Source organism: Sminthopsis crassicaudata, chromosome 6 (assembly GCF_048593235.1).
Source record: "Sminthopsis crassicaudata isolate SCR6 chromosome 6, ASM4859323v1, whole genome shotgun sequence".
Taxonomy (NCBI): Eukaryota; Metazoa; Chordata; class Mammalia; order Dasyuromorphia; family Dasyuridae; genus Sminthopsis; species Sminthopsis crassicaudata.
In genome coordinates, this window is record NC_133622.1 from 48,709,086 (window position 1) to 48,735,289 (window position 26,204).

The 26,204-nt window shown below is 33.7% G+C and overlaps 1 pseudogene; it reads right to left on the bottom strand.

The window, feature by feature from the left end:
- Window positions 1–329: 329 nt before the first annotated feature.
- Window positions 330–8,517, bottom strand: LOC141547259 (eukaryotic translation initiation factor 1 pseudogene; annotated as a pseudogene).
- Between the last annotated feature and the right edge of the window lie 17,687 nt (window positions 8,518–26,204).

Below are 26,204 nucleotides of genomic sequence, written 5' to 3' on the forward strand. Positions count from 1 at the left end.
AACTTGCCTAACATAGTTTGCCAAATAGGAGAGTGAATAGATAGTTTTTTGATTGTCATACTCAGGTGATAACAAGATGTTATCAACACCCTGTGCCTATAGCTTCTTGACTTAATAAATTCTGGAGCATAGTCTCATTAACTTTATTTTAATATATTTTTTAGTTTATTTACATAGGATAAGTTATTAGAAGTCCAAATTAAACAGCAGATCTTACATGGTTACATTATATAAGTTTTGAGATTTAAAAAATTGTGACAAGGGATAGGAGGGCATAATTTTTACTCATTCCAAGGAAATCCTCACATAAAAGGTTCAGTGAGCCACAGTCACTTAATTTTTAGCTGGTCATCCTTAGGTACTCCAATTTCAATGAAGAACTGGCATATGTTTTTTCATTGATCAATCTGTAGCTGAATTAGGATGCTTAATTACAGTGTCATTTTATGCAAATTTCTTTTTGAATGCCTTTACTACTTTTTTTTTTTTTTTCCTGTTCAGTGTTCCCCTGGTTAGTGGTGATTGTCTTTCTACCATTTCTCAGTTGAATTATTATATGGATATATTCTTCAGCCCTAGTAAGAAGCAGTTCATTGCCCTTATTTGCATCAGCAAAGGGTTTGCAAGAATAGAGTTTCTGGATAGCAGATATAGGAAACCATTGCTTTGCATCAGTGGAAGTGGTCTGCAGAAAGTGGTAGTGGGAAAAGGTGGGCAAGAGAAGAAAAAGAGTTGGTATGCAGTAAAGGAAAGGGAAAGAACTCCAGAGGCAGCTGCTTAATCTTCTGAAGAGACTCAGTGAATGATGGGTCTCAGTAATTTTTAAGGAAAACAAAAAATAAACCTTATTAGGTCAAGTGTCCATGTTTATATGGAAACTGTGTCCTAAACTCAGTATTGAATTAGATGATAAAAAAAAAAAAATGTTCAAATTGAAGGACAGTCCATGTGGGTAAACCAGTTTAAACAAAGAGTTTGATTTTAAAATCAACATAATATATTCAGTTTGGAGTTGTCATTAGCAAAAAAATTGATTGGTATGGGAACAAAACCCAGTTACATTATCATGCCCATGTCCATGATTGAATTCCCTATTTTAATCAATTAATCTTCCTAAGTAGTTACTAAGCCAAGCTGTTTTTACCATTCTGAAAGTATATATACATTAAATTTTTACTCTAAATTTAAATATTCTGACTTAAAATCCTACCAGTATCACCATAATTATTAATCTTATTCAGTAAACATTGAAGATACTACATAGCCAGGGCAAAATTTGTATTGAGTAATAGTGAGAAAGAAAGATGAATAAATAAATGTGGGAAGTGCAGTAGAGAAGAGGTATAGAAAAAAAAATAAACTCATTCATTTTGAAAAGTGAAGTTTAGTATTTTGCTTGTAAGGAAAAAAAATCACTTAATTGTTGTTTTATTTTGCTTTTTTTTCCTTTTAAAAATATTTAGTATTTGTTTTTCACACTTATGTGTAAAATATTTTAACATTCATTTAAAAAAAAATCTGAGTTCCAGATTCTTTCCTTTTTTACCTCTTCTTCCCATACATTGAGAAAACTGGCAATTCAACATAGGTTATACATGTGTAATCGTGCAAAACATTTCCATATTAGTCATGTTGTGAAAGAAAACAGACAAAATAAATTTTAAAAATCTCAAAAATAAGGTAAAAAGTATGGTTCAATCAGCATTCAGATATCATCAGTTCTTTCTTTTGGTATGGAGAGCATTTTCTTTTTTTTCTGAGGTAATTGGGTTTCAGTGACTTGCCTAGTATCACACATCTAGGAAGTATGGATGGCTTTTCTCATAAGTCTTTTAGAGTTGTCATTGAATTTCTGAGAACAGATAAGTCATTAGGTAACAAAATTGCTGTTACTTTGTACACAGCACACTTTAAATCAGCTCATAGAAGTCTTTGAAGGTTTTTCTGGGAGCATCCTGCTCATCATGCCTTACAGCACAATAAAATTCCATCATTATCCCTACTATGATTAATTCAGCAATTTTCCAATTGATGGACATCCCCTCAAATCCAATCTTTACCCTAAGAAGAGAACTGCTATAAAAATTATTTTGTGTGTGTATATATACATATACACATACACAAAATATATACAATGTTTGATAAGTGTAACTACAAAGAAATATAGGATTATGTTTAATATAAATGGAAGTTTAGAACTTTATTTGAAGATAGTTTTTTGTTTGTTTATTTGTTTTTTGTATTGTTTTTCAGGACAAGAAAGATTAGGGCTTATGTATAGACAGGAAGAAATGAGCAAGTAGAGAAAGAAAACTTGAAAATAAATGAGAGTTAGGATGATAGAGAAGAAAACATACTGGAAGATACAGGATGAAATGGGATCAGTTGAAAAATATATAAGTGTGATCCAAACTCAAGAATTCTCAGACACATTTCAAGTACCTACATTTAAATCCCTTTCCATTACTTCCACCAGATGCTACACTGTTTCTGATGTTGTTTTAGCAAATTTCTATACGTAGCTCCTTGTTACTGCCTCTAGTTTGTTGTTTTAATCAGATGAAGGCAGTTTATACCCTATCCTATGGTAATAATATCATATTTTCTATTTTCTTTTTTGGACATTCTAATAATTTTTAAAGTTCCAATTAAAATGCTACATCATCTAATATTTTTGGGTCTCTATTTTTTCTTTTGTAAAATGGGTCAAATGGTACTTGAATTCTTTACTTCCAAGAATTTTGAATGAGGTATTCTGGAAAATCCTTAAAGTACTACATAAATAAATTGATATCATTTGGTCGTTATACTATATATTATTATTATTATTATTATTATTATTATTATTATTATTATTATTATTATTAATCAAGGAAAAGTTGTGAGCAAAAGTAAAGAATTTGAGTCATATGACATGTTTAAGGAATTAGTAATAGATATGCAGGTAAAGAATCAGTGAAAGAAAAATGAAATCCCAGAATGAGTAATTGAAAATAGTATGCTAACAATGAAATTTCAAAAGTATAGATTGTCATATATATTTTTCTAGGCCCCACAATATTTAGCACAGTATCTTTTTAATGTTGTTATTGTTATTCAGTCAGTTCAGTTATATTTCATTCTCCATGATCCCATTTAGAGTTTTCTTGACAAAAATATTAGATTGGTTACTCATTTACTTCTCCAGCTTATTTTACATATGAGGATTTGAGGCAAACAAGGTTTACTTGCCCAGGGTCACACATCTTGCAAGTTTCTGAGACTAGACTTGAACTCAGGAAGATGAGTTTTCCTCACCTCAGGCCTGGCATTCTATTCAAAGTTCCACCTATCTATTTTGCCTTTTTCATAATAATTTGTCCAGTAAATTTGTTAAAGCATATAAGGATGGAAAAAGACACAAATAACCAGTACCAAGTTCTCTTAGTGTAGCATTTTCTCCAAGAGTGGTTAGGCATTTCTTTCACATGGAACTAGAAATTTTACATTTGATTTTTAAGCCATTTGGATACCATTCATAGAGTTAGAAAAAGGCAGTATTCAATTGAATGTTTTATTTACTAATACTTACAAAAGACTTGTATGATAAAATATTCATCTAAATTTTCTCATAGAATTTTCTGTTATCCCCACTATTTTTTTCTTTGTTCAGTATTCCTTTTCACTTACAGACTCTTAATATGAGATTCCATTAAATGGATATCACTTTTTTTGATTAAATTGGAAGGAATTAGTGATGGCAATTTAAGGGTTTTGTTTGAGAATAGAAATAACAACAATTGAAGCATAATGAAAATAATGAAGAAGTAGAATATATTAGTTATTCACAAGTTTGGGCAAGAATAATTTCACAACTTGGCTTTAAAAAATCCAGAACTTTCAACTATTCTGCCTTGCAAATAAAAATAAATAAATTAAATTGGTCAATTTTTCTATAAAATTTTCCCTAGGGACACATTAGATAGAGACTGCTTAAGTTTTTACTTCAGGTCCCTATATTCTGAAAAGTGATAGTGAATCTCAATCCTTTATCATTATTTTAAATAAGCTGAATGTAACTAATGTGAAATATACTGTCATGTATATTTCAGTATTCTTGGGACTCTGGTGTTTGGGATGCATCCAAATATTGCATTTTGTCTGGATATTTCATAATCTCTGAGAAACAAACTCTCACAAGTAAAAGTATCTATAAGGCCTCATTAACACCCTTAACTACTCCTATAATACTTTTAATATTGGGTATCAAAAAATAAATATTAAGCCAAAGAACTTTATTTATAATTTTAAATAAATGTAAATTTAAATAATGTACAATTGTGGATTCAACTAAATAGAGATAAGGATATGATTGATTGATAGTATCAATAAAGTTTACTAGACCTAATAAAGTATTACTTCCTGAATGTCAAATATTTCAGGTAGAGATCACCTGTGTGTAACTTAAAAAAAAAAAAAAAAAAAAAAAAACACATGATTTTTCCTGGAAGAAAATACTTCTGTCTATTGCTTTGAACAAAGGAGAACTGCTAGATTTTATGTTTTTATTATTCATTGATATATTTCCTTTATAAAAATTTCTAGAAAATAGTTGATACCTTTTGATCTTTTAAAGAAAAAATTCTTTTGTGAAAAAGAGTATATTTTCTGGCCCTGAGCCAAGATGGTGGAGAGTAAACATGGCTTCCTGTAACCTCTTCTGACCTTCTCATAAAGCAACAGTACTGGTCTTGGAGTGAAAGAACCTACAAAAATTTGGAATACAATATATTTCCAGAAGCAGATACTTTGGAAGAACTTCAGAATAGGTCTATTTCAATTGGCCAGTGAGACAGTCTGTCAAGCCCACAATGCAACATAGGATCCCTGGGTCAAGGAGCTAGGGTGGAGAGTCAAAGCATTGCAGCTTACATTCACCTGGGAATCTTCTGTGGAGTTTAGGCTATTCTGTCCTGGTTTCAAGCAGCTGGTTAGCAAATTTTCTGTAAATCCCCCCAAAGTGAATACAAAAGGGAAATAGAAAGCCAATCTGGCCACAATTACCCAGCACTAGAAGTCATTCAAAAACACCAGCCCCAGGGCAAACTAAAGTAGCTGATCTTTGCCTTAAGAGCAGATCTGAACCTTTAAAAAAGGATAAAACAAAACAAAACAAAACAAACATAGACAACTTTTATGGAAAGAGTGAACAGACCTCAAACCCTGATATTCCTAAAGGCAAATCAACTCCAGATGAAGCCCCAAAGGGAAATATTAGCTGGTCCCCATTTGACAAAGCTTTCTTGGAAGATCTCCAAAAGTATTTTAAAAGAGAGTTACAAGAAAAAATGGGGAAAAGAAATGAAATCTTTGCCAGAGGGTTTGGAAAAGGAAAAACAGAAATTATCTGAAGAAAACTCCTTTAAAAATAGATTTGATGAAATGGAAAAGCATATAACTCCTTATAAAATAGATATGAAAAAGATACCAATTTATTGAAAAATAGAATTTGTTAAATGGAAAAAAAAATGCAATGAACAAAACAATTCAATTAGCCAAATACAAAAGGAGCTAAGAAAATAATACACTAAAAATTAGAATTGAACAAAGTGAAGTGAGTGAATCAATAAGACTTTAAGAATCAGTGAAACAGAACCAAAGAAAAAATGAAAAAATGGAAGAAAATATGAAGGAAAAACAACTGACTTGTAAAGTAGATCTGGGAAAGACATCTAACAATTATTGGACTTCCTGAAAGCCATGATGAAAAAAAGAGCCTAGAAATTATCTTTCAGGAAATAATAAAGGAAAACTGCCCTGACATTCAAGAATAAGAAGGTAAAATAGCCATTGAAAAAATTCACCAATCCTCTCATGAAAAAGACCCCAAAATGAAAACTCCAAGAAATATCATGGCTAAATTTCAGAACTATTGGACTAAAGAAAAATATTGCAAACAGCCAGAAAGAAACAATTCAAATACTTAATATTCAGTCTGCTTCCCCTCCCCCTTTTCCCCCACCCCCCTGCCCATATCCACATGTCATTTTCTGTCAAAAGTATATTGGAATTGTTTTGGATGCAAGAACTATTGAGAAGAACCCAGCTTGTTATATTTAATCATCACACAAATTTGATGTTATTATGTACAATATATTCCTGGTTCTGATTGTTTTGCTCTTCATCATTCATGTAAATCTTTCTAGGCCTTTCTATAATCACCTTGCTCATCATATTTTAAAGAGCAATAATATTCTATTAGTTGCATATACCACAACTTGTTCAGCCATTCCCCAATTCCTTTTCCAGAGTCTTTACTATCACAAAAAAAAGTTGTTACAAACATTTTTGCACATAAAGGTCCTTTTCCCTTTTTTATGATTTCCTTGGGATATTGTCACAATATTGGCATTGCTGGGTCAAAGAGTTTGCACAGTTTTTATAGCTGATTAAGCATAATTACAGATAGCTCTTGTAATGACTGCATTAGTACCCTGGACACCTTAGAATTAGCCAGAGTCAGGATAAGCAAAAGTGATTATTCTTGGTCTTTTTGGGTTGCCCTCAGGGGAATAGATATAGGAATCTCCACATCTCCTTTCTCTCTCTCCACCGCCAAAAAATGATCCTGCTTGTCCTACTCCATCCTCTGATCCCTCTCACACTTCTCTGTCTCCACCCACTGATCAAGCCAGCACAGAATAGATGGGCAGTGTCATTCTCCAAGCATATGTTAATAGAGTATTATCCAATTGGTAATTAGCATTAAGTGCTCATTACCTAAGTGCATCTACTCAGTTCCAGCCTTTTACATCTCCTGCTTTCTTTTCTTTTAGAACATAGGTGGTCACACCATCCCTGACTTCTCATGGAGATGAAAACACCCAAAAGGAGGAGTTCATGCCCCACCCTGACTTTTCAGGAAGGGAGGTGAAAAGCACCAAAGGGAATTGGGGATTGCTAGTGGGTTTCTGAGCTGAAGGGTCTTATTAGAAACAGGTATGCAGAAATCCATCAACATGGGAGGTATTATACAAGCACATAGCAATAATGTAAAGGCTATTAGTGATGACTCTCCTCATAGTCAGAGCAGACTGGATGTGGTGTAACCAACATGAATTGTACATGCAAGTAGTGATATAACAAACAATATAAATCAACATGGTCTTGTAAAAGATTTCCAGAAGTCCTAGAAGAAGGGTATGTAAACATCAGTCACACATATGCCTTCTTCAGCAGCCAATAATAAGGCCTGAATTTTATTGCTACCTAAGGGCCACTGTTCTATCCACACTGATGTAGCAGTTTTCCATTGGATAGGAACAGGTGAAAGTGGTGGCAGGGCTTCAACAGCAGCCCTGCCTAAAAAACCTAAGTACTCATTTTTAATTCTAATTGTTGTAAAATGTCTCTTCACCACAGATTGATGGGGATTTTTTTCAACTATAAAAGGAGGAAAAACTCCTGTCTCGCTTTCAAAAGTCCATCTCAAAGGGGTAGAGCTAACTTCAGCTGCTATTGATCCTCCTACGCCAGACATGTTGGTGTCTTCCTTAGTCTTTGGCCAGTGACTGGGCCAGTTGGCACCTCTAATGACTGTGTGATCTGCATCAGTGTCTACCAATCCTTCTAATGGTATGCCATTTATATATATATATATATATATATATATATATATATATATATATATATATATATATATATATATATATATATATATATATATATTTATATTTATATTTTAGATAGTGAGCATAGGTCGATCAGCTGTCACAGCTGCTGTCTAGCATATTCCTGGGTTTTGCTGCTTGGAGTCAGAATGTGGGTGACTATCACCAGGTTGCTTATTAGGGGTCTGTATCAATAAACTGATGTTACTACTTCCCCTGGTTGATAAGTCACACATTGTCTACCTGTATTAGTGATTGGAATATTATTTACACATCCCCCATTTTCCCACATCAGTATATGGATGGACACTGTTTTCTACGTACTCTCAGGAGGGAAATGGTCAAGCCTACTGTCCCTGGAGGCAAGGGATCCATAGACTGGAGAATAACAGATTTCACCTGTCCAGGGGGTATCTCAGTTGTTCCAGCTGCATACAACTCTATTCTCCCCAGTTGTAATACCTCTTACCCATCAAGTTGCTTCCTGGCTGATTGATTTTGTAATCCCTTTCTCCCATCAGATGTCTTCCTGGCTACTGATTGGTCATTTCTGGATACTGGACTTCTAGGCACTCTCTCAGTGTAGCATTGGCTGCCATCATGCCCCAAGTGTTTTTTTTTTTTTTGCCTTGGGCCCTGGGGCTGGGCCCTTCATCCTGTTTTTTTTTCTGAATCAGTCTACATCCTGATGCCCAATGGAACCCTCTGTTGCATTTTGGACATGGGGTATTGGGTCTTGTTCTCCCACCCTGTTTTCTCACTCTATCTCTATGCCAGCATGGAGCTTTCAGATGACCTACTTTACCACACTGAAAGCATTAATAGTTTCTCTGAAAGTCCTTTGCCAAAATGGACCCTGTCTTCCCATGTTGGGATCTTGGGAAATCTGCATTATAGCCTGGCTCTAAAAGGAATTTGTGCCCACTGTGGCACAGCATCTTATGATCTTCTCTAAAGGAGTGTCCTTGTGTAATCCTAGTATAATTCTTCTGCAAACTTCATTAGCATTTTCTTTAGCAAGTTGCCTTATCAAAATGTCTGTTACTGCATTTTCACCATTAGTCCATATGATGCCTGTCTGCAAACGTGCCACAAAATCAGCAAAGGATTCATTTGGCCCTTGTACAATTTTTGTGAAAGTCTCACCCTTGTTGTTATTATTGAGGAGAGAAGCCCATGCTTTGATAGCAGAAGCAGCAATTTGCTCATATGCTGTACTGAAATTTCTGCATAAGAACCTACACCTGTTAGTTGGTCACATGTGCTTGAAGTATTAACTCCACTTTGACTATTTTGTTGGACTTGTATCCTACAGAGCTCACTATATTCAGAAAGCCACAACAAGTTTTGTCCAGGTTCTAAGTATACCCTTGCTATAGATTTCCAGTTACTAGGGGTTAAGACTTCATAAGCCAAATTCTGTAATAACATCTTAGCATAAGCTGATGTAGCCCCATGAAGAGTGCAAGCCTTTTTCAGGTCTTTGAAGATGTCTATATCAAAAGTAGTGTATCTTCTACTCTCTTAACCTGAAAAGTTAAATCACCGATATATTTGGAGCTTCAGACCACCTATATCCTTCCCTTCCTCTGTGGCTTAAAGTACTGCTTTTTGCAATCTAGTCATAGGAGGGAGTGAATGCTGGAGGGGAGGTGCTGGTGGTGTCACTGCCCTTCCCACTACTCCTCCTCCCTCTATCCCTGAAGGTGGAATTGATGGGGGCATGTCAACATCTGCTCCCTAGGTGGGGTTGAAGCTGCCTCATGAGAGTGAGAATCACCATACCCTTGAACCTCATTTAAGCCCTCATGCCCTCTGGCTATGGTCTTTAGACTGTTCATTGTCTTCCTCTTTTTCTTCACACTTCCTCATCAGGCCATTCCTAAAACTTTTCCTTTTTCTATAACTTGCAAGATTCTTTAAGGCCAATTGTATTATGTTGTATATATAGAATGCTTCTGTGGAAATTGAATGAGGACATCTATCGTAGTATTCACAGAGTTGTTCTCCTACAATTTCAATTATCTATATTTCTTCTTCCTCTAAGAACCAAGGGGATGTGTGTTTTAATGTACCCAAGAGTCTAGCAATCTGTTCCCAGGTTATAATTAAACCTTGCCTCTCAATCAACTTGATTGATGCCCATGTACTTTATTTTGTCTACATTAAATTTGAATGGGTTTTCTCTTTCTATTTCTTGGTAATGGGCTTTATTAGTGATATATAGAAATGTTGATGAGTTGTGTGGATTCATTTTAAACACTGCAAATTTGCTAAAGCTATGAATTTTTCCAAAAGATTATTGGATAATTTTCTAGGATTCTCTAAGTATATCATCATATCATCTGCAAAGAGTGACAGCTTTATTTCCTCATTGCCTATTCTGATTCCTTTAACTTCTTTTTCTTTCTTTCTTTTTTTTTTAATTGCAAAAGCAAATATTTCTAGTTCAATGTTGAAGAATAATGGTGGTAATGGGCATCCTTGTCTTATTCCTGATCTTATTGGGAATGCATCTAGCTTCTCTTCATTACAAATTTTGCTTCCTGTAGATTTTAATTAGATAATGCTTATTATTTTAAAGAAAGTTCCCTTTATCCCTATGCTCTGTTGTTTTTTTTTTTTTTAAATTAGGAATGGGTATTGTATTTTGTCCAAAGTTTTTTCTGTGTCTATTGAGATTATCATATGATTTCTAGTGGTTTTGTTATTGATATGGTCAATAATGACAATAATTTTCCTGGTACAAATTCCACTTGATCATAGTGTATAACCCTGCCAATTTGTCTGATTCTGAGAGGAGACTATTGAGGACCCTAGTAGAATAATTTTGCTGTCTATTTGTTCCTATAACAGGTTTAAAATCTTCTGTAGGAATTTGCCTGCTCTACCACTTGGTGAAAATACATTTAGTATCATTACTACTTCATTTATGGTATCCTTTATCAAGATGTACTTTCCCTCCTTATCTCTTTTAATAAGTTCTATTTTACATTTGCTTTATCTGAGATCAGAATTACTACACCTTTTTTTTTTTTCTTTTGCTTCAGCTGAAGCATAATAAATATTAAATTCTGTTCTAACTTTTTACCTTTACTCTGTATGTCTTTCTGTGTCAATTTTTGTTTTTTGTAAATGGCATATAGTAGAATTCTGTTTTTTTAATCCACTCTATTTGCTTCTGTTTTAAAGGAGAGTTCATCTCATTCACAATGATAGTTATGATTACTAATTTTATATTCTATTTTCTCCCTAAATATATTCTTTTGTTCTCCCTTTTCACCTTGTCCTTAGTAGTGTTTTTTTTTTTTTTACCCACTCAACTCACTACCTTATATCTTATTACCCCTCCCCTCTTCTCTTTGTAGTGTTTTCTTTTTTAATCACCCATCAACTACCTTATTTCTTATCACCCCTCCAGCCTTCTCTTAACAGTGTTTTTTTTAAACTCACTCCACCCATTACCTCCTTATTTATCAACTCTTCCCCTTTCTCTTACATTTTTCCATAGTTTTTCTGCCCTCCCTTCTACCCTGGCCCTCTCTTTTCTTTTCTCTTTCTCCTACTACTTCTTTAAAGAGTTAGATACATTTCTATAACCAACTGAATGATTAAATTTTTCCCTCTTAAAGCCAAAATTGGTGAGATCCAACTTCAGATTATACTTATCCCTCTCCCTTGCAACTCAAATAATATGAAAATTTTTGACAGCTCTTTAGCAAATATGTAACATGCTTGATTGGAGACATTACAATTATTTTCTTCAGATTAGTAAAAGATAAAAAGTAGTTTCTGTCTTATAATGTGTCAACTAATTTACCACTAACTCTTAAGAATACTGTTATTCAAGCTTTCAAATCTTTCTAGTAGAAATGCAGTATTTTTATAGTGCTATGCTTTAGCCATTAAAGTAATGCTAGTGTCAATCTTAGAGTTTCTGGGTACAGTACTTTTTTTTTTTTTTTTTACTTAAAAGTTTACTGGAAAATAATCAGTTTGCTTTCTTGATCAGTATTACTGAAGGCACACAGCTAATTAAATTTAATTTCAAAGTCTAGAATCATGATTCAAATCAAAATGATACATAATCTTGAGTTCTAATCAAACTTGTTCTGTTGTCAAATTTTGGGATATGATATCTATTAGATTATTTTTGCCATCCTGTATTTTTTATAAAGTGTTTCCATCATAGGAAAGGTAATGAGATAATTTAGCAAAGCATCATTGTCATTATTTATACAAGTAATAAGAACATAAGGACCAGAGGGCACTTAGAATGCATGAAGCACAACTATATAATTTGTTACATGAGACATTCCACTGCCAAGATCAACAAGTCTGCCTCCATCACTGCTACCTTAGCTGTGTATAAAAACTCAAGTTGATCATGTTATCTGGGCAGATAGAAAGAGAATAATGCTCCTGGAAGAGAGCTTCCCACTGAAACTGAACTGCTTAATCGTGATTGAATTTGTGCTCACCATCATTGCTACTTATTAATCTCTGTCCTTTATAGAACTTTAAACAATGCCCCTGAAGTACTCTATGGACATATGTCTACCACCTACCCAAGAAAATGGATGAGTATGTGGCAAACCATTATCTTTTCATCTCTATAGTGTACCTTACAGAGCTGTTTGATGAGAAGGACAAGTAACTGGAACTCAGTAAGGATGGGTCCTTAAAATGTAACTATTACAAGTATGGAACTTCTATAACTGCAGCCAAAAGACCTTTTAAGGAAAAGAACACTATTTTTTTCTTCTGTAAACAACAGAACCAAAACCAATAAATTGCTTCCTACCATGACAATCCATAGATCATTAAAATTATAATTTTATGGTTGGGGAGCTGAAAATTGTAAATTTTGTATGGATGATAGAATATGCAGTTGAAATTATTATAAAATATAGCTTTAAATATAGGTATATGTCATGTATTGAAGGATATCAAATAGCAAGAAAAAAAGATGAATTTCGGCAAAAGGGAGAAATTATGCTTTTATAAGACATGGCAAATGGATTATTCTGCAATTAATATATTGGAAGAGGGTGACTTTAGAGGAAACTATGGTTGGCAGAGATAATAAGTAGAAAAAGATTTATGGAAGAGGTAAAACCTATAGAACTTTGTATTGATTGCCTATGAAAGGTGAAGTGAAAAGTTAAAAATTCTAAGGTTTTAAACATGGTAAACTGGGAGTGAGGGGAAGTGGTGCCACTGGTAGAAACAAAATCTGGCTCTCTAGAAAGCTTTGTTAAAATACATTTATCTATCCTTTAGTAGTAGATCTTATATCATTATCTATTATCAATTAATATGACTAGAGTAGTTATATAGGACTTTATAGAATAAGATATAATTATTTTATCGTCTCAGATGCAGAATGGAATGATGAATATTTTACTGGACTTAGAATCAAGGAGAGTTGGGTTCCAATCCTATTTAGCTGTGTGACTATGGAGAAGCCATTTACCTTGGCAAGACAGTCAGAAACTAGTTTATGTATTAGTAGAAGTTCACTATTAAATTCTCTTATCCTCAGGAAATCACAAGTCAGTTCTGTAATCTTGTTTTTTATTAGATCATATAACTGTTATCTTGCAAAGAATAGTCATTGAGGAAATGTGGCATAAGAAAAGATTTATTGTTATGGGTAGGGCTGGAAAGTTTTCATGAAAAAATACCTGGCCTTTCTTTGTATAAATCATTTCCTTTCTTAGGAATGCCTTGAGGACATAGGTTATCTTCCTTTTTTTTTTTTTTTTTTTTTTTTAAATAGTGTAGAAGGCTATCACACAAGTTCATTTTCCCAGGATCACTCTTGAACTTTGCATTTTTTACACAATTCCAAAGGAACTTTTTCATCATGGAAGCTAGATATTTCCGTGTAACTTCCTTACTCTTTTCCAGTGGCCCCCATGATTGCTCAACTTCTCCCAAAATTTTCTTTTTGTGAAAAGCTCTAAGGGCAACCTTGTTTTCCTTCTTCTTCAAGGTCTTTTGATTCTCTGTACTTTTTGCACCATGCCTATTTTCCCTATTTCTCTCTCCAAATTTTCAACTTCATTTTATATGTTGTCCTCTCCCATTAGAATATAAGCTCCATGAAGACAAGACTGTCCTTATATTTATAACCATATCTCCAATGTTTTCCAATATACCTCACATGCAGCCAGAGCTTAATAATTATTTATTAAAATTTTGTTTCCCCATAAATTAAAATAACATTGGTAAATTGTAAACAACAAAGAAATTGTGACTCATTTATTCATTTGTACAAAACATGGAAATATTGCTCAAGGAGCTAATTGGGTATCTAGTGGATAGTAAGCAATTATTTTGATCTGAAGTTTGTATCCTGAATAAATAGCAAACTATGCTGACTTAACAACTTAGTCAGTGGATGATCCTTGTGGTAGTTCAATGGTTTCCTTTCCCCTTACCTTCATCTATGTTTGCATTTGTATCTTATTGGATGATGATGATCACTTTGCAAAGTTAGTATTCATAAATAATAGAAACACTGCTTGAAATAGCTTTTCACCAAGAGACTCAGCAAGTGGCAGGAAAAGATTTCTGAGGAAATTAAAATCTTGACCCCATTTCAACACTCATCTTAATGGTCATTATTCATTCTTGAGAATACCATATTATACATTTGTTAATATAGCATTTCCTGGTGTGCATGCCATAGGTTGTTTCTTCCAGCAAGAGAAGAAATTAGTAATATGTAACATTATATTCACATTAAAACATTAAACTGAGAAGTTACTCTTGTGTGACTTTAGCTTTAATCATATCAGTTAGTTTCATGTGGAGCAATTAACCAGATAATTGTCTTAATGTGAAACTACACTGAACATTTTAGAATAGGGTTCCATTAATATGAAATTTATTCTTAAATTATTTGAAGTTAATGGTAATATACAATTTGGGAAAAGACAAAATAGGTCAATAGTCTAATCTAATTTTATTTTATAAATTTAAAATAGTTTCCATGCTTGACTACACATCTACTTTGCTATAAAGCACTTATTGATACATATCCATTTCCATGGAGAGATAGGTAAAAGATAGATATCTATATCTAGTTCTCTAGGGATACTTCAATCTGTCTCATATCTATCTATGAAAATGACTTTGTATAGTGTTGTTCAGCCTATAAGATAAAATATGTATGTGTGTAGATGTGTATATATACATAAAATATAGGGGTTGTATTCATTTTTATAAGTATTTACAAAGTATTTACAAAGCTTTAATGATTTTTAAGGTCATAGATAAAGATCTCATAAATGATTTTATCAAATTCAATTAGAACACCTATTAAAGATAATTATTAAAGGCAAATTAAAGACATTATATAGAAATAAATATCATGGGAATCATATATTCTGAATATAGTCTTTTTTCTATTATATTGCTTCTCAAGTGTACCCCAGTAGGTGATTTGGGTATAAAAAATGATACATTAAGCAAATTAGAAGAGCAAGAGATAATTTATCTGTCAGATCTTTGGAGATGGAGGAATTTAAGATCAAAGAAGCATTAAAGAACTTTATGAAATGCAAAATGGACAACTTTGATTACATTAAATTAAAAGGTTTTGCACAAACAAAATCAATAGAAATAATATTAAAAGGAAAGTACAAAATTGAAAAAAAATACAGCAAGTATTTCTGATTGAGGTCCCATTTCTAAAATATATAAATCACTGTGTCAAATTTATAAGAATAAAAGTCATTCCCCAACTGATAAATGGTAAAAGGATATGAACAGATAATTTTCGCATGACAAAATTAGTCATTTATAGTCATATTAAAAATGCTCCAAATCACTATTAATTAGAACAATGCATATTAAAACAGCTCTGAGGTATCACCTCACACTTCTACAGATTGGCTAAAATGACAAGAAAAGATAAAGATAAACATTGGAAGAGATGTGTGAAAATGGGCATACTAAGGCACTATTGATGGAGTTCTGAAATGATCAAACCATTCCAGAGAGCAATTTGGAACAATGTCCAAAGGGTTATAAAACTCTGCATACCTTTTGACCTAGGTGAGAACAGAGCAGCACCTGGTGAGTGCAGAGACACTGGGCCAGAATCTTTGCTGGTTGTGGATACTTGTTAGATGTGGAGTTCTTGTTTCTGGATTCCTGGTCATAGCATAGAGAGGAAGTGAAGCCGGAGACACCATCTCCCTGGCCCCAGGATCAGAGGTCCTTACATTAATACCTCTTATTAAAAAAAAAAAAAGAACAAAGGAGAAAGAACCCAGCCATAGAAACATACTATAGAAACAAGGAATATCAAAATTCATCTTCAGAAGAGTACAGCAAAGTTAAAAAAAAAAAAAAGGCTTCTACTCCAAAGTGTAACATGAAATGGCTTCCTGCTGAGAGAGAATTTATAGAAAAACTCAAAAGAGAACTTAAAAATCAAATGAGATACATTGAATAAAACAAACAAAAAAAATTTAAACCATCCAAAAAAAAAAAAAAAAAAGAAAAAAGGAAAAAGATTATGAAAAAAGCTAACCAACTAGAAAAGGAGATACACAGTCTCAAAGAAAAAATAGCTCTTTGAAAATTAGAATTGGGCAAAGGGAAGCCAGTGAAGCTATTCAAGACCAAGAAATCAAATCGCAAAACAGATTATAAAGAATGAAAAAAGTAGAATAGAATATGAAACATTGTATAATAAAAGTGACAGATTTGGAAAACTGATCAAAAAGAGAAGATATAAGAATAAATGGAGTGAGGGAAAAGTAGAAATAGAAAAAGAAAACAAAAAAACAAAAAACAAACATTAATATTGCCTCAATGAAATCCTTTGTTTTAGACACATAGGAACATTCTTGCCAATTTTGAAATCCCAATATCAAAGAGCACATTTTGCAAGAAACAAACAAACAAAAAAATTAAATACACTGGAGCTACAATTAGAATTGTACAGGATTTATCAGCGATCACAATAAAAGACAGCATATCCTCGAATAATACCTACTAACAATGAAAAGAACTAGGCCTGAGCCAAAGAATATCATATTCAACAAAATTATCTATAATTTTGAATGATAAAAAGTGAACAAGCAATGGATTTCCAGATTTTCAGGACTTTTTATCAACCAAACTCGAACTTAACAGGATACTTAATATGAGTCAATATTAAAGATCAATTTTAAGGAACTCAGAATAGACAAGCTGTTTAAACATGGACATATTGTTTTTATTTTTATGATGTGGGAAATACAAACTATATGTTTATGATTCACATCAACAGAAGGGTATCCCAAAAGAAAGATTGACAGAGTTGAGGTAAAAAAAAAGTAATCATGTTGTACAAATGAGGTGCAGAGAAAGAATAGACACAGAGACATGGGAGGGGGAAGGCAGGCTTTTATATATACCATGAAGGGTATAGCTCCTTCCAAAATTTATAAAGAAATAAGGGTGGAGGGATGAGCAGATGAGGAAGCAAAGGTTAGGGAGAATTAAAGCAATAGCAAGGAACGTTATGGAGCAGAATTTAATTAAAAAGTCAGCAGGTATAAGAAAAACACGTGTATATGTGTGTGTGAGAGAGTGCACATGTGTGTGTATGTATATATCTACATGTGTATATATAAATATATCTTTTCTTAATTGTAACTTTGCTTGGGTGTGGAGGGAGGATGAATAGCACAAAAAAAGAATAAAGTAAATAAAATGCCCAGCAGAAAACCAAAGAACTATTTACAAGAGTAAAGAAAAGAATGGAAAATGGACATTCATGAATATATATATTTTTTACTAATATATATGCATATATACATACATACTATATGTACATACATAATTGTTGATGTGTTAATTTATAAATACCAGCAGAAGAACCTGATGTTTCTGCTGGGCACAGGACAATGTTCTCTTTTGCTTTATTTATTTTGCTTTGTAATCCTATTTGGCTTTTTCTTTTTCTTCTTGCTTGTTCAAATGTGTATACTCTCAATTGGATTGACAGAGAAGGACCAAAATGGATGATTTAGCTTCTTACCTGATTAAGCTTCCTACTTTCATAAAGAAGTCTAACTTGATCTTAAATGACATTGGTGCCATAGATTTCATATTTTTCTCTTACCAAAGACCATTGGTAGAAGATTGTACTTAGTCATAATTTGCATCCCCTTGTATTTTATAAGCCTCAGTAACAGGTAAATTGTTTACTTCATCTAAGCATGCCCTTGAAACTTTCTTTTTCTAAATATCTAGTCCCAAGTAATGCATAGTTTAACAATTGATAGGTTTGATACTACTTTTGCTAGATCAGTAATTTAGGTGAGAAAAATTTTGAGTTCTTATATGATTTGAATTGGAAGCTTGATTTGCTGTATTCTTCTATGGTATTAATATTAGTTAGTATGTTAACCTTAAAGGAACAACAATGAAACAATATCAAACAGATCATTGTTAATAAAATAATTTCCCCCTAAAGTTCCTCTCCACTGAACAAGCTTTACCTAAGTAAGGCATCAAAAAACTATATGCTTTGGGATTGTCAGAAGCTACCTTAGGCCAATGAAGCTTTCTTGACTAGCTGAAAAGAGTTAGATTCAGATTCTAAAAATTCACATTTAATATATTCACTGAAATGATTTCAAATTTGCAAGCTGTAGGGAAGAAAGCACAGTGGAGGAAAAAGAGATGATAATGGGAAAAAAACCACACAAACCTAGTAGTTCCAATTTTTTATGATTAATTAGATACTCTTCACCATTCCAATTATAATTTACTCATTACATGTTTAGAGACCATTACAGACCTTGGCATATGAATCTATAATACTAACTTAATAGTCAAAGGATGACCTCTCTAAATAATCATATTTATTCTGGTTTGGAGACCTTGTGGTTATAATACTTTGTTGAGAGGAGAATGTTACAAATGTGTATGCAAATCTCTTTTTCTTGAATGCTGCCTTCAATTAAATGTGACAGGCACATATCTTCACTGAATTTTTAATCACCACATGGAGAACTGCAGTGCATTTGTGCATCTGTTAGTTTCAGACACCCCCAATCACTAGTCTCGCTAATAGGATTTGCTTTTATCAATGTCTGCATCAATAAAAGGGCAAGTACAGTTTATGTCTAAGCTGGGGAATAGGTGAGCTTTATCTCTTCTCTGTAGTCAGACTGCACAGCTTTTCAAAATGTCTATTTTAGTATTAAACTTCTGAAGTCAGACAAGTGAGGATACATTTGGCATGTATATTATGGCCTCTTGGAAACCCAAGAAAATCAACTGTTTCAAATTTAAATACCAAACACCTGGTATAATAGTGAGACTGCGATTTATTAGAAAACCAAATGGCATATAAATAAAAACGTTCTTTAATATGCCATTTAGGAAGTAGAAATGTATATAGACACATACATATGTATGTATATATTATATACATACATATGTATGAGCATATTTTTATGACACAAGTCATTAAGAAAGGTTGACTAAAATCTAAAAACTTCTAGACTTTCTCATCTTTAGACTAATGTAACCTAAAAATCACTATTATCTTTAATTGATTAGTCAGTATTTTCAGATGTTGTATGAGCTAGAGAATGTTTTTAAATGTATTAAGGCTAAATTAATTGTAGAAGATTCATTTTACATAAAAAGTATAACCTATGATTTCAAGAGGAAAAAGTTCAAAAGCATTTTCTTATATATTGATGAGAGATAGGAAAGGAGGAACTCGTTTTGGTCAGCACAAAGATAGTAAGATAGTCCCATGACGGTGCAGTGTCCCCTGTAAATGAATTTACAGGCCCAAAAACCTAGATTGATAAAAAGTTTTATTGTAGGGATTTTAGAAGTAAAGTTTAGTTAGTAAAGTTGAGGATAGAGATAAAAGAGCACCGGATTAAGTCCGGTGGGCAGAAACCCTTGGCATAAGGATGCCATACTTGGGACTTCTGCAAAAGCATGGCGTCTAGTGTTGCCCTTTTATAATGGGGGCTCTTGGTGATGTTGAAGGTAGGTGAAGTCCCAGGCTTCTGGAGGGCTTTGTTAGCTCAGATCCGGTGGGGGCTGGGGAAAGCCTGGATAGCATTGGAATTCAAAAGGGTGCTTTTTGATCAAGATTTGTGAATCAAAGGTCAACCATGGGGATTGGGGAATAAGAAAGGAATCTTAAAGGGACCTCAACTGGCATCAATAGCACCTATGTGCAAAGTACAGAACTATGTAATAATGATCATTTTCACTTTTATGGGGCTATTCAATGATTGATGATGACCCCAAAATTCATTTTGACAGGGGAAAGATAAGACAATAAATTTCAAATATATATTGGCTTTAGAAGAATGATCCCTCACACTGAAGCTTGTTACTCTTTAGAAAAAAAAAAAAAATTAAGAGAGATTATAGAACAGTCTTTTGTGGATATCTTTTAAAAAAGATGGAATTTCAGTTGCCTTTGAAGGAATAAATTTAAGCCCGTTTGCTAAAAGAAAACATAAGTACACAATTTAAGGGTAAAGGGAGTCACCAATATCAGGACTGAGCAGTTTCTAGCCAAGTGCCATGACATAAGTTCCGGAATCTATGAGGTAGTTGGAGAAGCCAGAAGAATTGAGAAGCAAAAGATAATTGAAAACCGTAGTCTAAAAGAATAGCTTGTGTGTGTGTGTGTGTGTGTGTGTGTGTGTGTGTGTGTGTGTGTGTGTGAGTTTGTACTTATGAATGCATTTTACTTCAAGGTTTTAGTGTCTGATGAAAGAACAAGAGATTGAATAAGCACAAAACCAGGAAGCATGTGTTCATCCTCAAATTGTACTTTGGAATGTTCCTGTCACAATAACTCTCTTCTCTTAAAACTCTACCATTTGGAAGGGAGGGATGGATAGCTGAGGTTCCCACTGAATAGCTAGGAGTCATAGTTAGTATACTTCTAGCCCTAGAGGCAGAAAGATCTGATTTTGGATCTATCCTCATACACTGATTAGCAATGTGACCCTGACCAAATTATTTATTACTCATTTGCTTCAATTCCTTACTTGTAAATTGAACTGGAGGAGGAAAAAACAAACTATTCCAGGAATGCATTATGTGGCAGGGAAACAAGGGTTCATAAGCAATCACAAAGAGTCTGACACAACTGAAAAATGATTAAACAAAAGGAGGTTTCTAGCAGGGAGGGGAAGCAATAAAAAAATCTTCACTAAGTCCTATAAATACATGAGGGATTTACTGTTTAGGGGAGAATATCAAACAATTAAATCAAAGTATATGAATAGACAATATCAAATGCTATGAACAGATAATTCTCAGATGATGAACTTAAAGTCATCTTTAATTATCATACTCATAAGAAGAAAGTCTCCAAATCACTTTTGATCAGAGAAATGCAAATTCAAAACATTCTGAGGTACAACTTCATACCTGTTAGATTGACAAAATGACAAAAAAGGCTAATGGTAAATGTTGAAGGGGATGTGGGAAAACTTGGATACTAGTGCATTGTTGGTGGCATTGTGAAATGATCCAATAATTCTGGGGAGCAATGTAGAATTATGCTCAAAAGAATATCAAAGTGTTCACATCCTTTGATCCAATAGTTTTTCTACTGGGCTTATATCCCAAAGAGATCTTAAAGGAGAAAAAGGGGCCCACATGTGCAAGAATGTTAGTGGCAGCCCTCTTTGTAGTGGCAAGAAACTGGAAACTGAGTGGATGTCCATCAGTTGGAAAATGTCTGAATATATCATGGGATATGAATATTATGGTGTAATATTCTTATTTAAATGATAATCTTCTCTGGAAGCAGGTTTCTTGGGGGACTTCTGGGAGCAACCTTCGTTTCAGTTCAGTGTAATTACCCCAAATGCAGCCGGGAGTTAAAGTCCAAATCCTTTATTGTGTCCTTCAAAGTCTTGTCTCCTTTATTGGGCCCTGTTAGCTTTGGTAGAGGCCTATCTCTCTCCTTGGTTCCTGCTGCTAGTCCTTTGCCTCTGCCAGCTTTTGCTTCTAGCTCCCTCCCAATATCTCCAGCCAGCAAAAAGGTGGAAGATGGGATGAATCTGTCTCCTCCTCCAAGAGTGGGCTTCTGTGTCTGGCCCTGAGAGCTTCTTGCTTATATGCTGTATACTGAGTACACACCAATCATTATATCACTAGGAAACCATTATTTGTTGTAGGATTAAATCAATTCTAAACTAGATTTAACCATTGTCTCCTCAATTCCACGTAGTACATTGTTTCAAGTTCTGGCCCATGACATCTCCTTGTAGGATCAAATCAGTCATATTGAACCATGTTAAATTAGATAATTATTGTCTCTGTCAATCCCACTGACTTAGCATCTTGTTAAGAATCCTAACGTTATGGAATATTATTGTTCTATGAGAAACAATCATCAGGATGATTTCAGAGAGGCCTTGAGAAATTTATATGAATTGAAAATATGATATGACAGAACCAGGAGATCATTGTACATGGCAACAGCAAAATTATATGATGATCAATTCTGATGGATGTGGCTTTTCCCAACCGTCAGATGATTCAACTCAGTTTCAATGATTTTATGATGATGAGAGTCATCTACACCCAGAGAGAGATCTATGGAATCTGAGTGTGGATAACAACATAGCATTTTCACTTCTTTTGTTGTGGTTTGCTTGAATTTTATTTTCTTTCTCTTTTTTTTTTTTTTTTTTTTTTTTTTTTTTTGTCCTTTTTGGATCTGATTTTTCTTGCACAGCAAGAGAATAGTTTAAATACACATGTCTATATTAGATTTAAATATATTTTACCATGTTTAACATATGTTAGATTGCCATCTGGGGAGGTAGTGAGAGAAAGGGATGGGAATTAAAACTCAAGATTTTGCAAGGGTCAATGGTGAAAAAATTATCCTTGCATATGTTTTGAAAATAAAAAGCTTCAATAAAAAATGTTAAAAAAAAAAAAAAAAAGAAGCAAAATCAGGAATACTTTGTACACAGTAACAAGATTGTGAGATCATCTATGAAAAACTCGGTTTTTCCCTATGGTTTGGTGATCCAAGACAATCCCAATAAACTTTAGATAGAATATGAAATCTGCATCTAGTAAAAGAACTATGAAGGTTAAATATAAATCAACACATGCTATGTACACTTTTTCCTTTTTTTTTTTCTTCTGTCATGGCTTTTCCATTTTGTTTTTATTTTTCTCTTCCAACATGATTCATAAAGAAATGTGTATTTTAAAACTTAATATATACATACAAAAATAAAATAACATGCATTTATTGGAAAAAATTTTTAAAAAGAAAGCAATCTCTGAAAAGTTTGCATAACACAAGTAAAATGATTGTTTTTGTAATTATTACAAAGAAAAGTGTATATAATATAATACTTCTACTTCTAAAGAAGTATAATAATAATAAATCATAGCAACCATTTAAATAGCACATGATTTGTTCAGGGAGTACTGCTAAGCTCTTTTAAAATATTATCTCATTTGGATATAACAAGATATCAAATCTTCCTCTCTTTAGAACCAATAATCAATCCATTGTATCATCAAGCTGCCCTTATTCAAAGGTATACCTTTTATTTATTTAGACTGCAAATCTTCTGCAGTTATGAATAGTTGACCATTTTACTGAGCTGAATTAACTAATGATTTTTTTTTTTTTTGATGAGTCTCTCTGAATATAGCTACATTGTTTTTTGAACAGCACCTAGACAATATTTCACTAGTCTGATACAAAAAAAATCTTTTAAGCTTGGTGGAACTTGTCGAACTTGAGGATCTTCTTAGATTTTCTCCATGTTATAATTAAAAATTAAAGGAGAACCTCAGTGGGAACATGAAAATAAATTGTATTTTAAGAATACGTCTTCTACAAGAACTTGCTTAAATTGAATCTCTCTCCTGTACTAACTGAAACTTGTTAAATTTACTGTAGTTTAATAAGTCTAGTTTAAATGTTATGTCTTTTTATAATCTCAGTAGTATCTTGAATCAAACATTTCAAGATTGGAGATTAAAAAAAAAAAAAAACTTATACTAGTTATGTACTTTCTATAATTATACTGTCTCTTGTTGTCCCAGGAATTTTGTAGTTGATTAGCTTTAAATAATATTTTGAAAAGATGACCATGTTTTGTCATCAACCTACTATGAAAATTATGTGTGTTTTTACATATTTGTTATGATATAAGGAAACACTTGGAATAAGCCTGATATTTTAAGATGCACAATTATTCAAAAGATGTTTTTTGATAGGAATACAAAGGAAAATTAAAACTGGATAGATCAAAAAGCATTTTTCAGGCTTCTTAGAAGATAACCGGGGGCGGAGCCAAGATGGCGGAGAAAATACACACGATTTTGTAAGCTCCCTTCTTCCCTCATTACCAATTAGTTAAATCAGCCTCAAAAATAATGCTGGACTGATAGAAACCACAAGGATTGGAAGCACGATTTACAAGCTAAAGAGCATCTGGAGTTTCAACAGAAAAGGTTGGTTCCCAGGGGAGGAAGAAAAAAGGCCAGCACCGACAGGGTTTGGTGCTAGCACACTGTGCCGATAGAACTGGGGAGAACTCTGGGATCAGAGAAGCCTCTATCTCAGTGACTGCTCGGAATCTGGCACAGGCTGTTAGCTCTTCTCTGCTTATAAAACAGCAGTTCAGAAGAGAAATCAAGCCACTTTAAAATATAAAGACAGATACTAGAACCACCCCAGTCCAGAAGTGACCTAACAGATCTTAGCAAGGCTGTGCAGCCACTTTCTGCTGTCCAGGCCTTCACCTTGGGGTAGTTAAGAGCTTGAACAGCAGGGACACAGCCTGAGGCAACATCTAATGTACATAGTGCCGGCTTGGCTGGAGCCTGTGGAACTCAGCCCCTGAAGTCCCAGAGAAGGAGAACCTTTGAAATAGGGACTGCGGTTTCCAGGCAGACACCTCCAGTTTGAGCGAAGGGGCTTTTCAGGCCGGCTGCTGACATCTACACCCCACAGAACGCATTGGCTGGACTTTGTGTCGCCTTTACTGTTCAGTCTTAAACCTCAGGGAAGTCACTAGGACACACAGCAGGGTCTTTCACTGGGCAACCCTCACAGTGCAGCCATACTAATCACCTCTGAGGCACTTCCAGGGAGGGGGAGGGAAACTCTCTCCCATAGCTTTCTCTTAGATCAGGCACAGGGGCTGCTGCATCCATCCAGTCTGGGAGGAAGCTGGTAAAGAAATAAATAAAGAAACTTCTTACCCCAAGGACAGACCCAAAAAGATTTTTTAACCATGAATAAAAAGCTAAAGAGAACCATTGATTCCTTCTATACAGAGAAAGAGCGGGTATCCAACCCCGAGGAAGTTAATACCAGAGAGTTAGCATATAACAGCCTAAAGGGGAATGATACCTACCCCCCATCACATAACTCTCTCCTAGAAGAGACTATTAAAAAGTTAAGAGAGTTTGAAGAAAAATGGGTAAAGGAAAGAGAAGCTATGATAGAGAATATTAACGTTCTGAAATTTGAGTTGGAAAAAATAAAGAATTCACAGGAGATGCAGGGAAACAAAATTTGTGGAAAAGGTTAAAAAATCACAGGAAAGTAGGATTTCTGAATTGAAAAAAGAAAATAATTCTCTAAAATAAAATTAGGGAAATGGAAAAAAATTCAATCCAGCAAAATAATTCATTTAAAAAGTCAATTGGGCATATACAAAAAGAACTAAAAAATGTGAATGAAGAAAATAACTCATTAAAAATCAGGATGGAACAAATAGAAATGAATGATTCACTGAGAACCCAGGAATCAGTCAAACAAAACAAAAAAATGAAAAGCTGGAGAATAACGTTAAATATTTACTGGGAAAATCTATAGACCTGGAAAATAGATCTAGGAGAGATAATTTGAGGATCATTGGACTTCCCAAAAAATATGACCAAAAAAAGAGCCTAGATTCTATTTTACAGGAAATCATCAAAGAGAACTGTCCAGAGATAATAGAAACAGAAGAGAAAATAGGCGTTGAAAGAATTCATCAAACACCTTCTGAAAAACACCCTAAAAAAAGAACTCCACAGAATATTGTGGCTAAGCTGCAGAATTACCACACAAAGGAAAAAATATTGCAAGCAGCTAGAAAAAAGCAATTCAAATATCAAGGGGCCACAATAAGGGTCACTCAAGATCTGGCTGCCTCCACATTAAAAGATTGAAGGGCCTGGAACCTGATATTCCAAAAGGCAAAAGATCAAAGATTGCAACCAAGAATAAATTACCCAGCTAAGTTTAGCATTTTCTTCCATGGAAGAAGATGGTCATTTAATGAAACAGAGGAATTCCATTTGTTTCTAAGAAAAAACAAACAAACAAAAAAAAAAAAAACTAGACTTAGACAAAAAATTTGATCTACCTCCACAAGACTGAAGAGAAACAGAAAAAGGTAAAAATAACTTTTGAAAACTGTATCTCTGTTGTGGATATATAGAAAGTCCCCATGGATAATTTGCTGTTCTGATTTTCCTGATATAAAAAAGGGGGGGAGTAGTAAAGGAAAGGGG